Source organism: Artibeus jamaicensis, unplaced genomic scaffold, assembly GCF_021234435.1.
Source record: "Artibeus jamaicensis isolate MK-2021 breed Jamaican fruit bat unplaced genomic scaffold, CSHL_Jam_final contig_391, whole genome shotgun sequence".
In the NCBI taxonomy this organism is placed as follows: domain Eukaryota; kingdom Metazoa; phylum Chordata; class Mammalia; order Chiroptera; family Phyllostomidae; genus Artibeus; species Artibeus jamaicensis.
This window is the reverse complement of record NW_026521814.1, coordinates 24,225,234-24,244,831: the sequence shown is the minus strand read 5'-3', so window position 1 is coordinate 24,244,831 and position 19,598 is coordinate 24,225,234. Positions and strand designations below refer to the sequence as shown.

General features: G+C 40.0%; 1 protein-coding gene across 3 annotated transcripts in view; it reads right to left on the bottom strand.

Moving 5' to 3' along the window:
- MFSD6 (major facilitator superfamily domain containing 6) overlaps positions 1-18,213 on the bottom strand; it is a 64,040-nt gene extending 45,827 nt beyond the window's left edge. The window contains exons 1-2 of one of the 3 annotated variants that reach the window (XM_037162942.2): positions 17,945-18,213; positions 17,360-17,483 (exon numbers count right to left, since the gene is read on the bottom strand). The gene's annotated coding sequence lies outside the window, so the exon portion shown is untranslated. The remainder of the gene's footprint in view (positions 1-17,359; positions 17,484-17,944) is intronic. The other 2 variants (XM_053665059.1, XM_053665058.1) reach the window with 2 other exon arrangements.
- Between the last annotated feature and the right edge of the window lie 1,385 nt (positions 18,214-19,598).

The following is a 19,598-nucleotide window of genomic DNA, read 5'->3' as shown; positions in this document are numbered from 1 at the left end:
GTAAGGAAGTGGCCTTCGGGTACTCATGTTACATACATTTCTCCAGATGTGTTTTTATGGACGGTGGTTTAGAAAGATGAAAATCGAAGACCATGAAGAAATCCTGAAAGCACTGAAACAGGAACTTCAAACTCACCATACCAACAGGGGTAAAACAATTCCAGCAATCACAACTGCTTATCAGAAACCATGGACTCCACAGACTTCAGTCAACATGGAGACGTATGTAAACACGGCTTGCCTCCTCACACAACCACACCAAAAATTACAACCAAATTACAAAACAAGTATCACTCAGAACCGTCTGCTTATTGAGCTGTATGGAAGTCCAACAACCAAGGAATTAGAGAAGTTACATTCATTCAGACTGGTAGGATGGGCAGAGACACAGAACAAGCTGGTCCCACACCCATGTGTGGTGGATAAAAGTTGGGAGGGATATCTCAGGAGCAAGGGATCCCACCCCTAAACAAGACCAAGCAGCCCAGGATTCCAGTGCCAGGAAAATAAATCCTCATAACTTCTGGCTGTAAAAACTAGGATTTGGGTGGTAGAAGAAACTGCAGGCTTCTCAAGCATCTCTTAAAGGGCCTGCAGTGGGTTTAGGATTTACTCAGACTCACTCCCTTGGTGGTCTAGCACTGGGGCAGGAGCTTGAAGGGCACCAGTCATACGGGGAAGAACTGAAGTATCTGGCATCGGGGCAAGTGCTGAAGATAGCTTCCTCCAGGACAAGACTCTAGAGGCCAGGCAGTGACCATTGTTCCTTTTCTGAGCCCTCCCTGACACAGTGCCACAGGAGTGGCACCATATCTTAGATTCCATCAACTTGGTTTCCCCAGTTGCTCTGCCCTGGCAATTACTTAAGCCTCTGCCCCAGCCAACTTACAGGCCCACTCAAGCAATTAACAGTGGCTTTTCTATATTAGGCCACACTACTAAGACAGGGCATCAAAGCAGCAGCTCTACCTATTACATAGAAATAAACACAGGGAGGCTGCCAAAATAAGGAGACAAAGAAATATGGCCCAAATGAAAGAACAGAACAAAACTCCAGAAAAAGGACTAAATGAAATGGAGATAAGCAATCTATCAGATGCAGAGTTCAAAACACTGGTTATTAGGATGCTCAAGGAACTCAGTGGGTACTTTAACAGCATAAAAATGAACCTATCAGAAATGAAGTTTACAACTAAGTGAAATAAAGAAAAATACACAGATAATCAACAGTGAAGTGGATGAAGCTGAGAATTAAAGCAATGATTTGGAACATAAGGAAGAAAAAACTTTCAATCAGAATAACAAAAAGAAAAAAGAATCCAAAAAACAGAATAGGGTAAGGAACCTCTGGGACAACTTCAAACACACCAAGATTCAGATCAAAGGTGTGCCATACAGAGAAGAGAAAGAGCAAGAAACTGAAAATATGTTTAAAAAAATAATGAAAGGAAACATCCCTAATTTGGTGAGGGAAATAGACATACAAATTCAGGAAGCACAGATAATCCCAACAAGTTGGATGCAAAAGGCCCACACCAAGACACATCATAATTAAAATGCCAATGGTTAAAGATAAGGAGAGAATCTTAAAAGCAGCAAGAGAAAAGCAGAGAGTTACATACAAAGGACTTCCCATAAGACTATTGGCTGATTTCTCAAAAGAAGCTTTGCAGGCTAGAAGGAACTGGCAAGAAATATTCAAAGTGATGAAAAGCAAAGACCTACAACGTAGATTACTTTATCCAGCAAAGCTATCATTTAGAATCGAAGGGCAGATAAAGTGCTTCCCAGACAAGGTAAAGCTAAGGGAGTTCATCATCATCAAGCGATTATTATATGAAATGTCAAAAGCACTTATTTAAGAAAACAAAGATCAAAACTATGAACACTGAAAGGTAATATTTTCACAATTATCAGCGATAGAATATAAAAACCAAACTAAGCAAACCAGCAGGAATAAAACAGAATCATAGATATGAAGATCATTCAGATGGTTACCAGTTGGAAGGGAGAAGGGGGAGAATGAAGGAAAAGGTGTAGGGATTAAAAAGTACAAACTAGTAGTTACAGAATATGAAGGGGGAAAACAGCATAGGGAAGGGAGAAGCCAAAGAACTTATATGCATGTCCCACAGATATGAACTAAGCAGAGGTTAGGGGGGATTGCTGGAGGGAATGAGAAGTGCTAGGTGGAGAGAGACAAAGGGGAACAAACTGTGATAATTCTAATAGCATAATCAATAAAATATATTTTTAAACAAGGAAACCATGGACACCAGAAAGAAGGGGCAGAACTGGTTAACCCTCAGAATCCTATATCAGAAAAAAAGACAGCCTAATGACCAGAAAACTACAGAACAATACCCCTTATAAATATAGATTCAAAAATCCCTAGCAAAATATTAGAAAGAATATTTAGTAATATGTAAAAAGAATTGTACACTGTGACCAAGTTGGATGTATTCCAATTTGCAATATTTGAAAATGAATGTAATCCACCATATTAAAATGCAGAAGAGAAAAAAATAAGATCAACCGATGGCTAAACAGAATTTGACAAAATTAAACCCTCATTCATGAAAAGTGTCAGACAGACAGGAAGAGAGGGGAACATAACCTTGATGAAAATCACCTACAAAAGTCTGCAAATAACATTACACTTAATGGTAAAAGACTATGTACTGAATGTTTTTTCTCTGTATAAGGAAGAAGGCAAGACTACCTGTTCTCACCACTTTTCTGCAACACAGTACTGGAAGTCCTAGTTAGTGCTATGAGGAAAGAAGAAGACACAAGTCATGCAGATCCAAAAGAAGATAAAAACTGTCCTTATTGGAAATGACTGTCTACGTAGGAAATCCCAAGAAATCTCCAAAATCTAAAGTCAGTGAGTTCAACAAATTCACAGGATACAAGGTAAACATACAAAAGAATCAATTGTGTTTCTACATGAACATGTGGACACAAAAATTTAAAATATAATACCACTTACAATTGCTAAAATAATTTGTTATAAATTAACAAAATGTACAGGACTGTATGCTGAAAACTAACATGCTGACGAAAGAAATCAAAGGTCTAAACAAATGGAGAGACATATCATGATCATGAATTGGAACAATAAACACAGTAAAGGGTTTTATTATATGATGTGTTTACTTTGTAAAAAGTCACTGAACTATATTATTCTTTAACAAAAAAGGATATTAAGAACTCTGAATATGAAGAAGAAAAAAGAACAGATGAAAATATGAGAGAAAAGATGAGATAACTATAGGATCACCTAGAAAGTTAAGTATCTAAAATATTGGAACTCTAAGAAGAAAAAAATTAAAAGAAAGAAATTTTTAAAAAAGATTTTACTTATTTATTTTTTAGAGAGAGGGGAAAGGGAAGAGAAACAGAGAAGAGAAACAGGGAGAGAAACTTCAGTGTGTGGCTGCCTCTCACACAACCCGTACTGGGGACCTGGCCCACAACCCAGGCATGTGCCCGGAATGGGGATTGAACTGGTGACCCCTTGGCCCACAGGCACATGCTCAATCCACTGGGCAATACCAGCCAGGACAAGAAATTTTTTTTAATTTAAGAAAATTTTGCAGAACTGAAAGAGATGAGTTGTCTGCCTGAAATGATCCACCACGTCCCCAACACAATGGACAGAAATGACCCAAAGCAATGCATGTCATCAGAACTTCAGAACACTGAGACAAACCGATGACCTCACAAATTAAGGATCGGGAACCAGAATGGCTTCAGATTTCTCAGCAATAACACTGGAAGCTATACCCAGCTAAATAATCATTCAAGTTTATGGTGGAATAAGGCCATTTTACATATGCAATTTCTCAAAAAAAAATTTACCTCTCCTATAGCCTTTCTCAGGTTGTGCTCCACCAAATACAAGAATAAACCGAGAGAGTAAGACATGGGATATAGGAAATAAAAGATCTAACATGGGAACAAGGCAAAGGGAATATGGGCACAGTGGTGACGGGAGGTCCCGGGATGCCAGCTGTACAGCAGACACAAGGGGCAACTAGCCCAGCTGGGGCGGGTCTGAAGGCTCCCAGAGACTCTCAGCAAAATGACACTGGCAGGATACCAACATGTAGGAACGTCCAAAGAAGAAATTTAGACAATTGGTGAAGAGTTTAGAGATGCATTAGTGAAAAATACTGAGAAAGTTAATTAAACAAAACACTACAAGAAAACAAGAAGTTGCACAGGAAAAAAGTAATCATAGTCTACTACAGTCTCAACTATGATTACATAGTCATTGATGTAAATAATGAGTACTGAACTAACAAAAATTATCATACAATCACATTGGAAAGAGGACTTCTGCCAAGATGGAGGCATAGGTGGAAACACCTTGCTTCCGTGCACAACCAAATCTAAGAACAACTATTTTTAACAACAATAAACACAACCAAACCACACAGAAAATCGACAATACGGAGTCCGAAAAAAAAAAAAACCAATCACATTGGAAAGATAGAGAAATGAGATGGTTGAATAGGCATAGAGTTGGGGCAGGAAAAAGTTAATTTCATGCCTTTCATAATGGGAAGACAATAGATAATGTCTACATTTTAAAATCAAGACTTAAGAATATAAGCATTTTGCAACCTAGGTGCCCATCAGTAAATGAATGGATCAAAAAATTATGGTACATATACACAATGGAATTTTATGCAGCAGAGAGAAAGAAGGAGCTACTACCCTTTGCAACAACATGGATGGAACTGGAAAGCATTATGCTGAGTGAAATAGGCCAGGTGTTGAAAGACAAATACCATATGATCTCACCTTTAACAGGAAGCTAAACAACAAAACAAACAAGCAAGCAGAATAAAAACAAAGACACTGAAATAGAGAACAAGGGGACAGTGACCAGAGGGGAGAGGGAAGGGAATTTAAGGGGAAAAAAGGGGAGGGATTTGGAGGAACAAGTATGAAGGACACTGGGACGAGAACTAAGGGGGGTGGAAATGGGAGGGAGGTGGGGAGCACGGGGCGGGGTGGACTGGGATGGGAGAAATAGAAAACTGTACTTGAAAAATAAGTAAATAAATTTTTTTAAAAAAGAAACGTTCTTTCTTAAAAAAATATAAGCAATTTTAAAACATACAGGTGAATATTAAAATAATTGCCTAAATGGCAGAGAAGTAGTTGCCTCTGGGAGGGGAAATGAGGAGGAAAGGCATAGAATGTTTTTTTTTTCATTTAAAAAAAATCTTTTTACATGCATGCTGATATTTAAAAATCCAAAATAAAAAAAGAAGCAATTATTTAAGTTTTGTCTTTGTAAAAGATAATTAAAAGGCGCTAGTAGGACCCTTCTATCACAGACTACAAATGGTTTTCAGAATTGTACAGAATGAATTCTGACTGCAGGAATTCTAATCAGGTGGCCTGTAATTAATTATCCTCCATAAATCAACAGAGACTTTATCAAGTAGGTCAGAGAAGGAGACAAAGTCTTCTTAAAAGGGCATAAGTCCCTGAATTGTCTAGTGATGATGATTCAAATGCTAATGTCCAAATGCTAATTCAAAGCTACAAAATATATTATTAATGTTGATTTGAGCCTCGATGGGTAAATTTCCTCCAAACCATTATTTCTTCTCCGTCTTATTGAAATTATTTATTTATGTATTTACTTACTTACTTACTTATTTATTATATTTTTATCCTCACCAAGGACATTTCTTCTTCGCTTTTAGAGAAGGAGGAAGAGAGAGACAGAACATCAGTGGAGAGAGGAGCATTGATTGGTTGCCTCCCACATGCACCAGACTGGGCATTGCAACCACGTGGACCGGATTGTACACACCTGGACTAAGGATTGAACCCACAACCCAGGTATTTGCACTGACCAGGAATCAAACCAGCAACCCTTCTATTACAGGATGACACTCCAATCAACTGAGCCACACCAGCCAGGGCTCAAATGATTTTTGATTACCATAAGGTTATGTAAGGTTTCTCTTGTTATGTGAGTCCACCTGTTAAGTAGTTCCTGAAGTATCAACAAATACAAAATAGTTAAAGAAATTTTCCTGTAATATAACATTCAATATTTTTTATATGAATGTCATTTTCAGTTACTTTAATATGAATTCCAAATCTAAAAATATGAACAAATCTTTCAGTTTCAATTCAGAACATTAATGTTTAGACTTCATTTTTTGGGTCATATTTAATTTTCATGAAAAGGAACTGAAATTATCATATTATAAACATAGAAACAAAATGAAGGGTGATTCTAGGCATCTGTTTAATCATAGCACCAGGGCAAAAAGAAATAAATCAAAAAAACCTTTGTATTTTAATAAAATTAAAATATGTACCAAAATAGGGCATGTACTGGCTGACTTAGACTAAATTTAATTTTCCATAAGGACTGACAGAACACATATAAAAAGCAGTAAAAATATTTATATGCTGGATGAAGTATTTAATCTGTTTACAAATCAAAGTTCTGTTTATTAAGTACTCCACCAACATGAACCCAGAAGCTAACACTTTGTTTTAAACTTGAGTTTTAAAATAGAAATTTTTTAAGGAAGAGAAATGGCATTTCAAATTATACAAGAATTACACTTACGAAGCTCTCTGGGAAATCTCTATTGTAGGTGTGCAATTAATCCTAATTGGATAGGGGGGGCTTTTGTTTTTTAGAAAAGCTGAACCTAGTACTCTCTAATGGTAGTAATCAACACCATTACTGTAAAACTATAACACAGACTTCTAAAACCTGGGTAAACATTTTACCAGTACCTACACTTAGTCATTCAAATAGCAGGTATTTCTGAATTATTGATGAGAGGTGATGAAATCACTCTTGTTAAAATTGATAGCTTTATTAAGTATAAATTAAAACTATTCAAATATATATGGAGTTCAGACAACTACATGAGTATGGAGAGGGAGACATCTTTTGAAGAAAAAAGACCCTTAAACCTGAATATATTATGCTCCTAGCAGATACTGCCTCTCCATGCACTGAGCAGCTACTAAACAGGGATGCCAGAAACTCAGTCTTGGTCCTGGGCCCCAAGGACTTGCTTTATAGTCACAAGATGAGTCCAAAACACAAGCTTTACATGCAAGTCAGAAGAATAACAGAAGAGAAGCCACACAGCACTGCATAATTAATTAAAAAAAACATTACTGAAGCACAGTAATGGGGTGCTTCTGGAGTTCCAAGTGGAAAGCCTAAACTTCAGAGAGGAGTTATCATAAGTATGAGGGACTTAACTTGAACTTTGACAGATGTGTAAGATTTGTCTCAAAGATGATGGGAAAACTATTCCCAGATAGGGGAAAGAACAGACAGGAGGAGATCCTTCGAAGGTTAATAGTGGTGCCAAAGGGCATTTGAGGTTAGCAGACAGCAACACATTACAGAGATCCCCATATATCAAGCTGAGGGATGATAGAAGGGAAGATAAAATACTATCTTCCCAAAGACACTCATTGCTTTTTACTCCAACAAATATAAATTTAGCATCAACCATTGGATGGGATGCATCCATGGTGATCAATAATTCCAATGGTGAAGATGTAGTCCCTACTATCAAGTCCAGTGGTGAGGGAGAGAGAGACAGAGGTCAACACACCACAACATACATACTACACTACGTGTTAAAACGGAGCAGCCCAGGTAACACAGGAGTCTCTGGGATGGGGCCTTAAGGGAGTCTTAAAGGGTGAGTAAGAGTCAGCCCCAGGAGGGCCTGATCGAGAAGGGCCTTCTGCACATCACTAAGAGGTTACTGAGTAGGGGAGGAGAGGCTGGCAGAGACTGGGATCCTGGATCTGTGACTGACCAGCTCCGTGACCAGGCCTCGGAAAAACTGTTCACTTCTCCAGGTCTTCATCTACAAAATGAGGACCATAATACTTTTCCATTAGGGTAGCTGTGAGGATGAAAAAGCATAATGCATGTTGACCTCTTACTTAGTACAGTGCCTGATATAGATAAGAACTCATAGGTATTATTTATTTTGAGCCTGATGCGGAGCCACTGAAGAGAATTAAACAGGAAAGTAAAATGATCATACTTGTATTTTACAAAGCTCATTATAACATCAGTGTGGAAGACAGATTGGCAGGGTTTTGCTACTACTGCATCCCCTACTAAGGATTTCCTAGTATTTGACCTCTTATTTGAACACTAACTGTAAATACTAATATCCTGTGATAAAAATTTAGATAGTAATTTACTGATTATATCTAATGCAATCTTTTTAAAAATTTACTTAATTGTTCTTCAAGTACAGTTTTCTGTTTTTTACTCCCACTCCAGCCCACCCCTCCAGTATCTAATGCAGTCTTTAGAACACCTAGCAATAGAATAAACTTGCAATATTTTCCTCACCCTGCCCTCTACTTCTGGAGAGTGCTGTTAAGGATTTATGGGTAATTTTACTGCTCTTTGTATATATATTTCCTGTCTGCTCAAGTAGATTATAAACTCCTCCAAGGACGAACCTAGTACTTAGAATGTAAGCTCTCAATAAATATTTGTTATTTCTGGCAAGCACCTGATGACAATATACATATAAGGTTTTACTGAAGTTTAATGTGGCCAAAGATTAACTTTAAGAAGTATAGAGAGAAGGTGCAGTTGCTCTCTTGGCTTTGACAAGTCAGTGCCTCTTTTAGCCTCTTTTTTGTAAAATGGGGATAAAAACACAAGTACAAGTCAACTAACTCACAGAGGGGTTCCATGAGCTAAAAAGAAATAATGGATAAAAGCATTTTTCTAAGAAATCTGCTAACATATGAACATTTGTTATTGGTTGTGGCTGTGGTTTTGACTTGGTTTTGATTATTTCATTAAAATCCTGGGCCTTATTTTGTAAGTATTCTAAAGCATTCTTCCCAATTAGTGTTCTAGAATTCTCTGGCACCACTGTGGACTAGGCTAGAATTTTGTCCATCAATGGTCGTGAATTTATATCCATATCCATTTCCATGTCCACAGCCTCATAAGGGGCGGGGGCACTGGGCTCACTAGAAAACACACTGCTGGATTATGGGCTGGAATGGTAATTATCTCCAGACAAGAAATAACTATTTCTTTGAAATACAATCCCCTTTAGGAACATTTTATTTGTAGTACAAAAGAAGTGAGTAAAAGGAGCTGAAATCTTCTCTAACATATTTCCATTTAAGCTCCTACAAGGGTAAAAGGAACAAATTATTTTAATCTTTTAAAGGGAAGGGAAGAATAACCTTTAACCCTAAACATGGCTTCAGTAATAAAAGCCAAGAGATTTTTGCTTTCACTTTGTGAAATTAGGTATCAATAAAAAATTTTGTAATTTAGGTCCTTAGACCTTATCAACCATGATGGAAGTAGATTCCTATTTATTAGTTTTGTGCTTCTGATTAAATATGGTGCCAGTAGATTATGATGTAAACCTGAGGTAGGCCCCAGAACCTCATTCCCTTCTACCTCTCAAATCAATTTCCTGGCTTAAAACAAGCTCAGTGCGAGGAACAAATAACAGTTCATATTACGACATGAAAAAAATGCTTTTTAAATAATTATATCTTGTTTCTCCAACAAAAAATATCCAGTAGATGTTCTAAATATGAAGAGAAATTAATATAATATGCTACTGGTGATACTCTGCATTCATTTGTCAAGAAGGGAAACAATGTAGGAATTTAAAGAGATTAGAAGCTTTGTAAAAACAGAACCAATCTGTAGTCATCTCTCTCTAAACAATAAGCAGTAATAGCCAGACAGAGCAATGAAATTGTTCAGGATAACCAAACTGATAAAACAGGCTGAGTTTTCAGCATTCACTGTACTTCAATTGCTGAAGCTTAGAAACCATATCCCCATTGAGAGAACATTATAAATAGTGGTAGTACCCAGATTACTGAACCAAGAGTACTAGAAGAACCTAAAGGTTCATTTCCTTTTAAAAGGAAATCCTTTTTACTTTTCAGTCTGGGGTGCCAGTAACACATCTCCAAGACCAGCCTACCCAGAGCTTCCCTACTCACTTCCCTCCAGCCAAGAGCCAAGGGCAGTGGGCGTGGCATCACCAGCCACCTGCTTCCTCCCGGGCAACGGTTGCAACCTGTGAGAGTCTTTGAAAACCATATATATAACACATATGTATGCTACTCACTTTCATATACTGATGCTACCACCATACATTTACTTCTCTAATGAACGTTAATGCACTTCTTACGCGCTTTCCATCTTTATGCATTTTCTCTGATGGGGGACCCTACAAGTGCAACTATTTTTCTGAGGGAGCCTGGGAAATCGATCAACATTGAAACTGTGTTTCCAAACAGAAGAGGTACAGAGTGAGAGGAGAAGAGAAAGAGGGCGGATGAAACCTGGTCAGCCCCAGCAAGGGCCAAAGGTTTTACAGAAAGATTTTCCTCAAAAAATTATTGCTTCTTATGTTTTGGAAGCAATTTATATAGAATGTATTTCAGTAAAAAAAAAGAAAGAAAGAAAAACATTCCAATTCTATTCAGCTATTTTTTGGGCCCTGACCAGTGTAGCCCAGTGGGTTGGGCATCGTCTGGCAAAGAGAAAGATCTCCAAGTGGATTCCTGGTCGGGGCACATGCCTGGGTTGCTGGCCCAGTCCCCAGTTGGGATGTACAGTAGAGGCAACTGATTGATGTTTCTCTCCCTCTCTCTCTCCTGCCCTTCCCCCTCTCTAAAAATAACTAAATAAAGTCTTTGAAATGTTTTTTGGTTTATTTTTAACTCTAGTTATGGAATCTCTGTTTCATACACATAGACACACATACACAATTTTTTCAGATCTTTTCAGAATAGGACTTAGGGAAATACACTTAGTGTAGGACTAATCTAAAGATCTAAAAGCACTAGGAACACAGGAAAAGTAGACAGTGGAAAAATTAAAATTATAATGAGAAGTAAAAACACAACTCCAGGTATTAGTAATATAACATTAAGTTATGGCACTAATACATATATTATACATGTGACATAATACTATATTTGTAAGTGTTTGATAATGCTTGTTTAATAAACATTGGTATTGTTACTTGGCTATTCTGATACTATTAGACCCAGAGGAAGTTAAGAGGTTTAAATAAAGTACAATCTATCAATAATACAAGCCATTTAAAACAGAAGTTTAAAGATGCTTCTTTCTCAGACACATCTTTTAAGAGTTTAGTTTACAACAAAATATAGACCTCAAGGTTTAAAATATGTTTTTCTATAGATCTGTAGTTACCATCCATTATTTTTATTTATATCCCCTAAATACACTGTAGTTTAAAACAATAATTTATATTCTAAGCACATTCCAGTATACATAATCTAAAATTGTTTTATTTCATATGCTTCTTAGAACTCTAAGAAGTTGAGAGTTACCAAGTGCTATCAATTTCTTTAAGAAAAAATATTCATTACATAGCTCATGAAAGACAAAAGATTTAAAATAAATGCCATACTAATACTTTTGAAAATGAAAATATTCAATGCTGTTAGGATGAAGATTGACAGGCACTTTGATTACCTGAGAACGGAAGTATAAAATTTTTAGAAGACAAAGATTTAAGTGTAATGATGTTATTTCAGTAATTTTCATAAATGAAACAAAGTAAGCAGTGAGTAATTGGAAGAGTTAAATTATGTTATATCCAAATGAGAGAAAAATAGAACCTTATATCCATGGTATAGGAGAATAGAACTTAATTAATAGAATTTAAAAGAACTTAATTTAAGAGAATTAACAGAATATGGAGGGATTTTCATGCTCTATGCATCACATTAAGTGAAAGAGAAGCAGGATACAAACTTCTATGTATTACAAGAGTTTACATTTGTAAGTCTATATACTTCATACTAAATGCATTTTAGAAAAAGACTTGAAGAAAATAATACCAAAATGTTACTAGGGGTTATCTCTGAGAAGTAAAATTAGAGGAGTTACTTTAATGTTTTTCTTATACTTTACTGGATTTTTTCCCAATGAACATGTTATTACTTTGAAAATACATACAGCAGGCATCCCTCTGTTTTTGTTTTTTTCTTCATTTGTTTGTTTTATAAATTGAAGTCGAGACCCTCCACCAGCAAAAAAAAGAAAGACAGACTTGCCTTATTGTGATACTCACTTCACTGTGGAGGTCTAGAACTGAACCAGCAATATCTCTGAGGTGTGCCTGTATTTTAAAAAGCATTTTTTCATCTTTTTTAATCCTCATATGAGGACCTTTTTTCACTGCTTTTAGAGAGAGGAATGGAAGGGGGAGGGGAGCAGAGAGATAGACATCAATGTGAGAGAGAAACATCAACTTGCTGCAAAGCACTGTTGTGAATACCAGGCATTGGAGTGACAGTGGGGGCACCCTGGATCCGAAGTTCCTGAAAAGTATTGAGGAGTTGCTAAATTGAGATCTGCTTATCCTGTAACTGAAGGAACCCGTTACAAGGTCTTTGAGACATTCTTTAACAAGATTATACCTTCAAAATACAGGGAGTCTCATTATATAGGAAAGAAAATTAAACTTTGTGTCATCTTTGCCATTGTGAAAGTTTAACAATAGTCTTTTATTCAAACTCCTTCATAAAGGTGAGTTTGGGTTCCATTTGTACATGAGAGACTGGCTCCACAGGTATTATTTTGAAACAGAATTAAGAAGGCACTCCGTGATAGCTGCCAAGCTTGCCTATGCTGGATAAGACCAGTACATGTCTTAAAAAGTCAGAGACACTGTTCATGCCCCTTTGTATGGTCCTGCTTTATGTGTTTAATGTGTGGGCTTTGGCCTTTGCTCTGTTGAGAGAGGCCTTGCTTATCTTGGGCCCAAGGATATTTCACTTTAACATAGTCCCGAAAAGTTTCCAGAGCAGCTATGAGCAGTGGCTTCACAAACCTCCTAAGGACCTACTCCTCCACTGTTCTGGGGCTCAGAGTTCCTCCGGGAGTCCTGGGCTCTCCTGGCCACCTCTGTGCTCTTCGTCGCACCTGGCTGTGCCATGGAGGTCTCTCCAGATAACCAAACGGGGAGCTAACCACCAGCCCAGCCTCCTCACTCACTTTCCCTTGGCACAGTTAACCCACAAATCAGGCTTGTTGAGGCAACATCAGTTCCTCTTTCTAGTTCTCCTTTTATGCTCTGTAAAGCCACACCAAAGCTCCCACTGGCCACTGCTGACTCATGCTGTCTGTCTCCCTCTCACCTCTTAGTCCCACTCTTGTTCTCAGATCAAAACGTTTCCTCACAGTCTTTCCAAGTCGGACTTTCCTGTTTTCTACTTGCAGAATGTTCCCTGAATGTCTCCGTTTCTCAAGTGCACACCAGAATAAATGTTGCAAAAGGTGTCTCGCCATCCTTGACTCAATCCCATTTCATACCTCTGGAATATGGCTTTTCTAAGAGCCTAGACTGCCCCCTTATTTTTCATTCCACCCCACATATCCTAAAATGCAAAAGCATACCTGGTCACCAGGTAACACAGAGGAGCTCTCATTCACATTTCCAAATCTTAGCATCCCTTCAACACAATTACCTGCACGTCCATAACTCAGCCACATTTGCAGGTGGAGGATACTTAAAGTACAACTGGAGGTAGTTTTTGTGGGTGCTGAAGTGGAGAACACATGTGCTTGTGTGCTATTTGGAACCACAAATTAACAACCAACGTTGTAATACCCATAGCAGACATATATTAACATAGGCTCAGTGTTTAGGTGTCTTACATTTGTTTTCTTACTTGTTTTGGTTTGGTTTTCTGTTTTGGGCTCCGCACCAATAAATCCTTGTCTTAGCAAGTGACTCTGCTAGTTTCCAAAAGCTGCCTGGCCAACCAACTCAATTTAGACAATGCCATATTACAAAGCAGTGAATAACTATCTTCTAAATATGGAAAGCAAAAAACAGCTACAAAGCAAATGTTACTGAAATCCGAAAGCAGGGCTCAGTGGTAGTAACACGTCATTCAGGATTTGGGACAACAAACCAGGCTGACACAGGCCCTTTTCATCCTCCAAAATGCTAGTAAAATATAGTAAATGGTCACAGACAGCTAATGTTAATTAACCACTGAGGAATTACACCCAAATGGAATGTTCTTAATGGAGCCATTAGGGTGTTTTCATTGTCACACACATAATTCACATCAGATGTATGTTTGCCTTTTCCAGGAATCCAAAATGCTGTGCCCTGGGAAATGCCACATTTGTTTTGCTTTGAAGAAAAAAGTTTTACTTAAACTGGCTTAGTAAGAGGGAAGGATTGTGCCTTTGATTTCAAGGTTTAAAGAGAAGCTATTGAGCAACAGACCTTCTTAAATCAAAAGGCTGAGATTTCCTTCTGCCCTAAACATAATCAGAACCTTAAATAAAATGTTGAATAACACCTAAAACTGTCAGAATAGCCCTCCTGCAAAATGACTTTACAGTCCCGCTTCCTCAGGATTGTTTATCATATTTAAAATAAACTAACCTGGCCCTGACCGGGTGGCTGTCATTTGTTTGGAGCACTGTCCTACACACCAGAAGGCTGTGGGTTTGATTCCAGTCAGAGTACATACCTAGGTTGTGGGTTCAATCCCCAGTCTGGGCATGTATGGAGGCAACTGACTACAGTTCCTCTCTCATTTCAATGTTTCTCTCTCGAAAGAAACAAATATCAAACATATCCTTGGGTGAAGATTTTTAAAAAAGTAAAATAAATGAATCTTATTCAGATTCCCTTCATGTACAAAACATCAAGAAGAGTATTTTCTTGCTTCTGAAAGGTATGAATATATTTGCCTCTGGATTTCTATGTCTGAGCAGGGAAATGTATTAATTTTTGAGGATTCTAAGCAATGACTTTTGTTAATATTACATAAAATTGAGCAGAACCGTGGGATTGTATATCATAACTATATATGCACAGCAAATAAAATTGATAACTTGCTGCTCCTGACATTATGTTACTAGTTACTAAATATTAAAGATAATTACACCGGAAGTCATACGAATGCCATCATTTCATGAAATGACACAGCAGGTAAACTGACCTCTCCTCTTCCTACCTGAAGAACAACCATGTGTCCGTAGACAGCCTGCACCAGTGAGCAAGACCAGAAGAAATTCTTACTGCCCCACACTAGCAGATAAATTCACGTGTGCATCAAAGCATTTGTACTGAGGAGGGGAAATGGAGGTGGTGTAGATCAAGCTACAGATACTGTTGGAAAAGGTAAAAAGTCAGTCATCTGAGACTCTTCACCCTGTGTTCCAACACCTCCGATCCTTAGAAGACCACCTTGCTCTTTGATCTTCCAAGTCTCATTTCACTTTCCTAACATTACAGAATTTAGGCACATTCCATTTTTTTCTTATTTTGGATTTACATGAAGTGACTCTACTTTTTTTGTTTCTTTTTAGTTTATATAATAAAATAATACATGCTTGTTGCATTTTTTAAAAGCCCTAACATCATTTTATAAGGTAAAAAGTGAAAGCACCCTCTTCGTCTCTTCCCATTTCCTTCAGGTAGCCAGTCAACAGCCTGGGGACAGTGAGGTGCATGTATGGCCGAATGCAGGTTTCAGTATGTGCACACTACACAGCTCTTCTGCAATTTCCTTTTTTCACTTACTGTATCTTGATTTTTCTCAAGACAATATACCAAAGCAGCTCACAGGCACGTTTATAGTATTGCATTTCTTCTTTCCCCTATAATGAGATTGCTAAACCAAGATTCACTGCATATGAAAACAAGCAAAACAATAAATCATGTCAGCCTAAAATTAAATATATCTTTGATTATATTAGTTTTTACACTCACTTTCTACCTAAAAATGGTGATAACAAATGGGTAAACACATACATGCATTAATATATAAGTATGCTGAAATGAGATTAACTTTCCAAGATAAGAAGCAGAGGGTGCCGAAGGTGGTGAAGCTTAATGAGTCCTAAATAGGGAGGGACACCATGTGGAAATTTCCTGGGCTTTGGAGCCAGAAACAAGGGGTCCTATGAAACTCCACCTCTTACTGACGGTGTGTTTCATTTAAGTTCCTTAACCATTCCTACCTTCTAGGCTTCCTTTTCAACATCAACAGCCTGTGAAAAGACTCATAGATATTTAGAAGGTAAGTGTTTAAGATGGTGTCTTGAACATAGTAAGTGCCCCAAAAGTGCTTTATTAATGTTAATAATCCAAAAACAATATATGATAGGTGATAATTCACTACCCTATACCTACAAACCTTTCTATTTTGTTTACTTTTGTTTTAGTTTGCCTTCATGTTTTTATATTTACCTTGTTTGTATAGATACATAAAGTGCCTTAAAATTAATTACTGTGAACATGCTTAGTAGCTTTAATGAATTACTGAAATATGATCCTCTCTCCTTCTACTCCCCCAGAGTGTCTTGCACTGGGCTCATTAGCAATGTCCCAGCCTTCCACTTGCTATGCAATCCCAAATTTTACTTACAATTTGTGGTACACCATCTGACTACCACTAAATACCTGAAAATACCTTCCATGTCTGAGGACAACCAACAGCTTAAGGTGTCAAAAGCCAACCTTCTTAATGATGAGGCTTCCTCTCCTCTCCTTTTACTTAACAAGGCCATCAATGATGCATATACCCCGTTAGCTGGCTAGCGGCCATGTCTTGGGAAAGGGGTTCTCTGCAGACACCATGGATCTACCAAATACACATCTGTTTTCATCACATGCGGTTGGTCAACTGTCCATCCACCCACCGTTTTTATTCATCCATACCAAAGATTTAGAGTAGATTGAGGTTTTAGATTTCCACAAAATCCTAAACTTCTAGGACAGTTTGGGGAAAATTTGGTCACTGTGCTATCCAACCATCTTCTTTTACAGAGACATAACTGAGGCTCGGGCACATGTGACAGACAACTACTTAGACAGCAGCTGGGGTAAGAACCTCAACTCTTTAATTTTGTGTTCTTTCCTCCGACTAATCGGCAAGGTTTTATCTGTTCCAGTAGCTGAGTAAGGTGTTCATTAAATATTTTTGGACGAAAGGAAATGCTTGCAGTTGCCAATGTGTGTGGGAGGGTCAAAATGCGCCGTGTACCAGCCTTAGGGTAGTTAACCCACCTGTCTGTTCAGGTGGGGATAGGATAAATGAGGGAGAAAGTTGCATTTGGACTGTCTCGCCATCCTACTTAAATTTACAAAAGGATGTTTAGGGAATAAATGGGACCCAGAAAGACTGGTAACCCCCATTACTATCCCAAAAGGTCTCTAAGGACAGGTTACACCAAGCTGAAGAAGCATGAGGTGGGGGATTTCTTCTAGGATGATTGTATTCGACGGAAAGAGATATTTTTTTCGTATTTATTCACCTGAGGAAGCAGACGCTGTCAATTTCCTCTTGACAAGTGTTCACGTCCTTGTCACTGGGGCTGTCTGGTGAGTCTTGCCTCCTCCTTTCTCCCGGGGATGTTTACCGCAAGGGCGCGAGTGGGCCTGGACCAAGACGGGCCAGGTCACTGGGGCCCAACCCTCAGTCCCCACCTACCCAGCCCCCTCCCCTGCAGCTTTGGGAGCCCCGCGACTGCTCCCGCGAGCAGCGCCTTTGTTTTCCCGACTCCAGTTACGTTTGCGGAAGTGCTGCCCGCGCCCAGGGCGCAGGGGGTGCGGGCGGTATCTCCCCCGGCACCCAGCAAAGATGACAACAGACGCAGGAGCCGGGGGGAGGGAGGGCGCGGCGGGCCAGTGGGACGGGAAACGGAGACACCCGCATGCGGCCTGCCTCCGGGCCCCTCCTCTAACGCCCCCCTCCCCCGAAAGCAGGTGTGCGCGCCGCACTGAGTGGGGGGGCCCCCGGTCCAGCAGCCCAGCTGGTCCCCGCCGGGGGAGGCCGGGGTGGGGCTGTCGGGCTGCTAGCGCGGAGCGCGTTCCTCCGCGCGCGCTGGGCCCGGACTCACCTGCTGCGAGCGACGGTGGCGCTCAGCTGCGCGGGGCTCGCGGTGCCATCTCACCCCGGCGCGGGGCGGCAACGAGGGGCGCCCGGGTGGCGGCGGTGCGGGTGGTGTGCACCATCTCTGGCTCCCTGGGGGCTGCGGCGGGCGGGGCGCGGCGAGGGATGCGGGCCGGGTGGGGCGGTCGCGAGCGGCGAGCTGTCGCACGCACCCGCGCGACTTTGCTCCTGGCTGTTCTCCTCCTCCCGCCAGGCCTCCGCCTCTCGCTACCGGCTGGACCCGTTTCAGGGCCGAGCTCCGAGGACCCGCCGCCAGGTGCAGCGCTCCGCCTCCTGCGGCGGGTGCGTCGGCGGCCGCTCCTCCCGGCCTCGCGCCCGCCCTAGCGGCCCCCGGAGACCGCAGGACCCAGCCCTGCTGGGGATGCCTTCTACGGAGGGGAAACCAGACCGCGAGGTCCCCACCCCACCCAACCCGGCTCCGGGCTGAGACCCGCCTGCCGGGGAAACAGTGCAGGCCTCGCTCCAGGGGGAGGAGCGGGGAGTTGAGGGCCTCTTGGCTGGGAATTGTAATAATAATTGTAGCAGACGTTTATTAAGCGCTTTTTAAGGCCAGGCACAGTGCTAACGCTATTATGGGTTACCTCAGTGTCTCTAGAATCGGCCTTGACAGACTGTCCTCAGTTGACCCCGAAGAGAGGATCTGGGCGGGGACCCGCGACAAACAACAGGGGTTTCAGGACTCACTGGAAAGGCGATACACCGAGGCACCTTCCCTTTCCAATTGGGAAGGCGCTTCTGGGTGTATCTGCCTGGTGCCTTGCTGAGGAGTTAATCGTGTGTGTTGCACTGAGAACGTAAAGTTGTATTTCTGGTTAGACAGAAGTGAGGAAGTAAAGGTGTTTGTAAAAGGTATTGTTCTCTCAGCAGATATTTTTGTGTTTCTAATGGACTTCATGGATGCCAGATCATGTTCTCAGGGGGCTCATGGTCTTATTCTGGCAATAACAACAGCCCTAATAATGGCAGTAAACATTTATGAACAAATCATATATGAAGCACTAGTTAAGGTTTACCATAATTCTAAAATTATAGGTGGTATTCCCATTTTACAGCTGAGAAAACGGAGGCTGAAATTTAATGTGACCTATCCAAAATTACTAAACAGTAAAAGGGAAAGAAGTCTTCCTTTTATCTCCGGGGGTTTTAACCACAAAATCATGTGGTTAAAAACGTTCATTTCGATGAGTGTTTTATAGGCCTCGAAGCTGTAGGATCTGAGGTCCGTTTTTAGGAAGAGTAAAACAAAATCACTCACAAGTACAAAGTGGCATTGGCCACCTTCTGGAGCTTAGGAAGGGTCCCTGAAGCTTAAGCTACGTATGTCTTGTGATAAATCCACTTGCAGTACTGATCAAAGCAAAACAAACAAAGGTTGTGAGTGCTGAAGTTTCAAATGAAAGAGGTGGAGAAGGCTGTTGGACTCCGAGAATGACAGATTTTGATCTGGGGTGGCCTTGTGTCAGCTCCCCACTGCATTATCTAAAACAACAGCTTCTGAAGACCCATTTAGAAGCTGTCATAATAGAATTATCGTTTTTCTTACGTGTCCAGACATTAAAGAAGCAACTTTTTTAAAAAAGAGAAGAAAAGCAAGAAGGTAA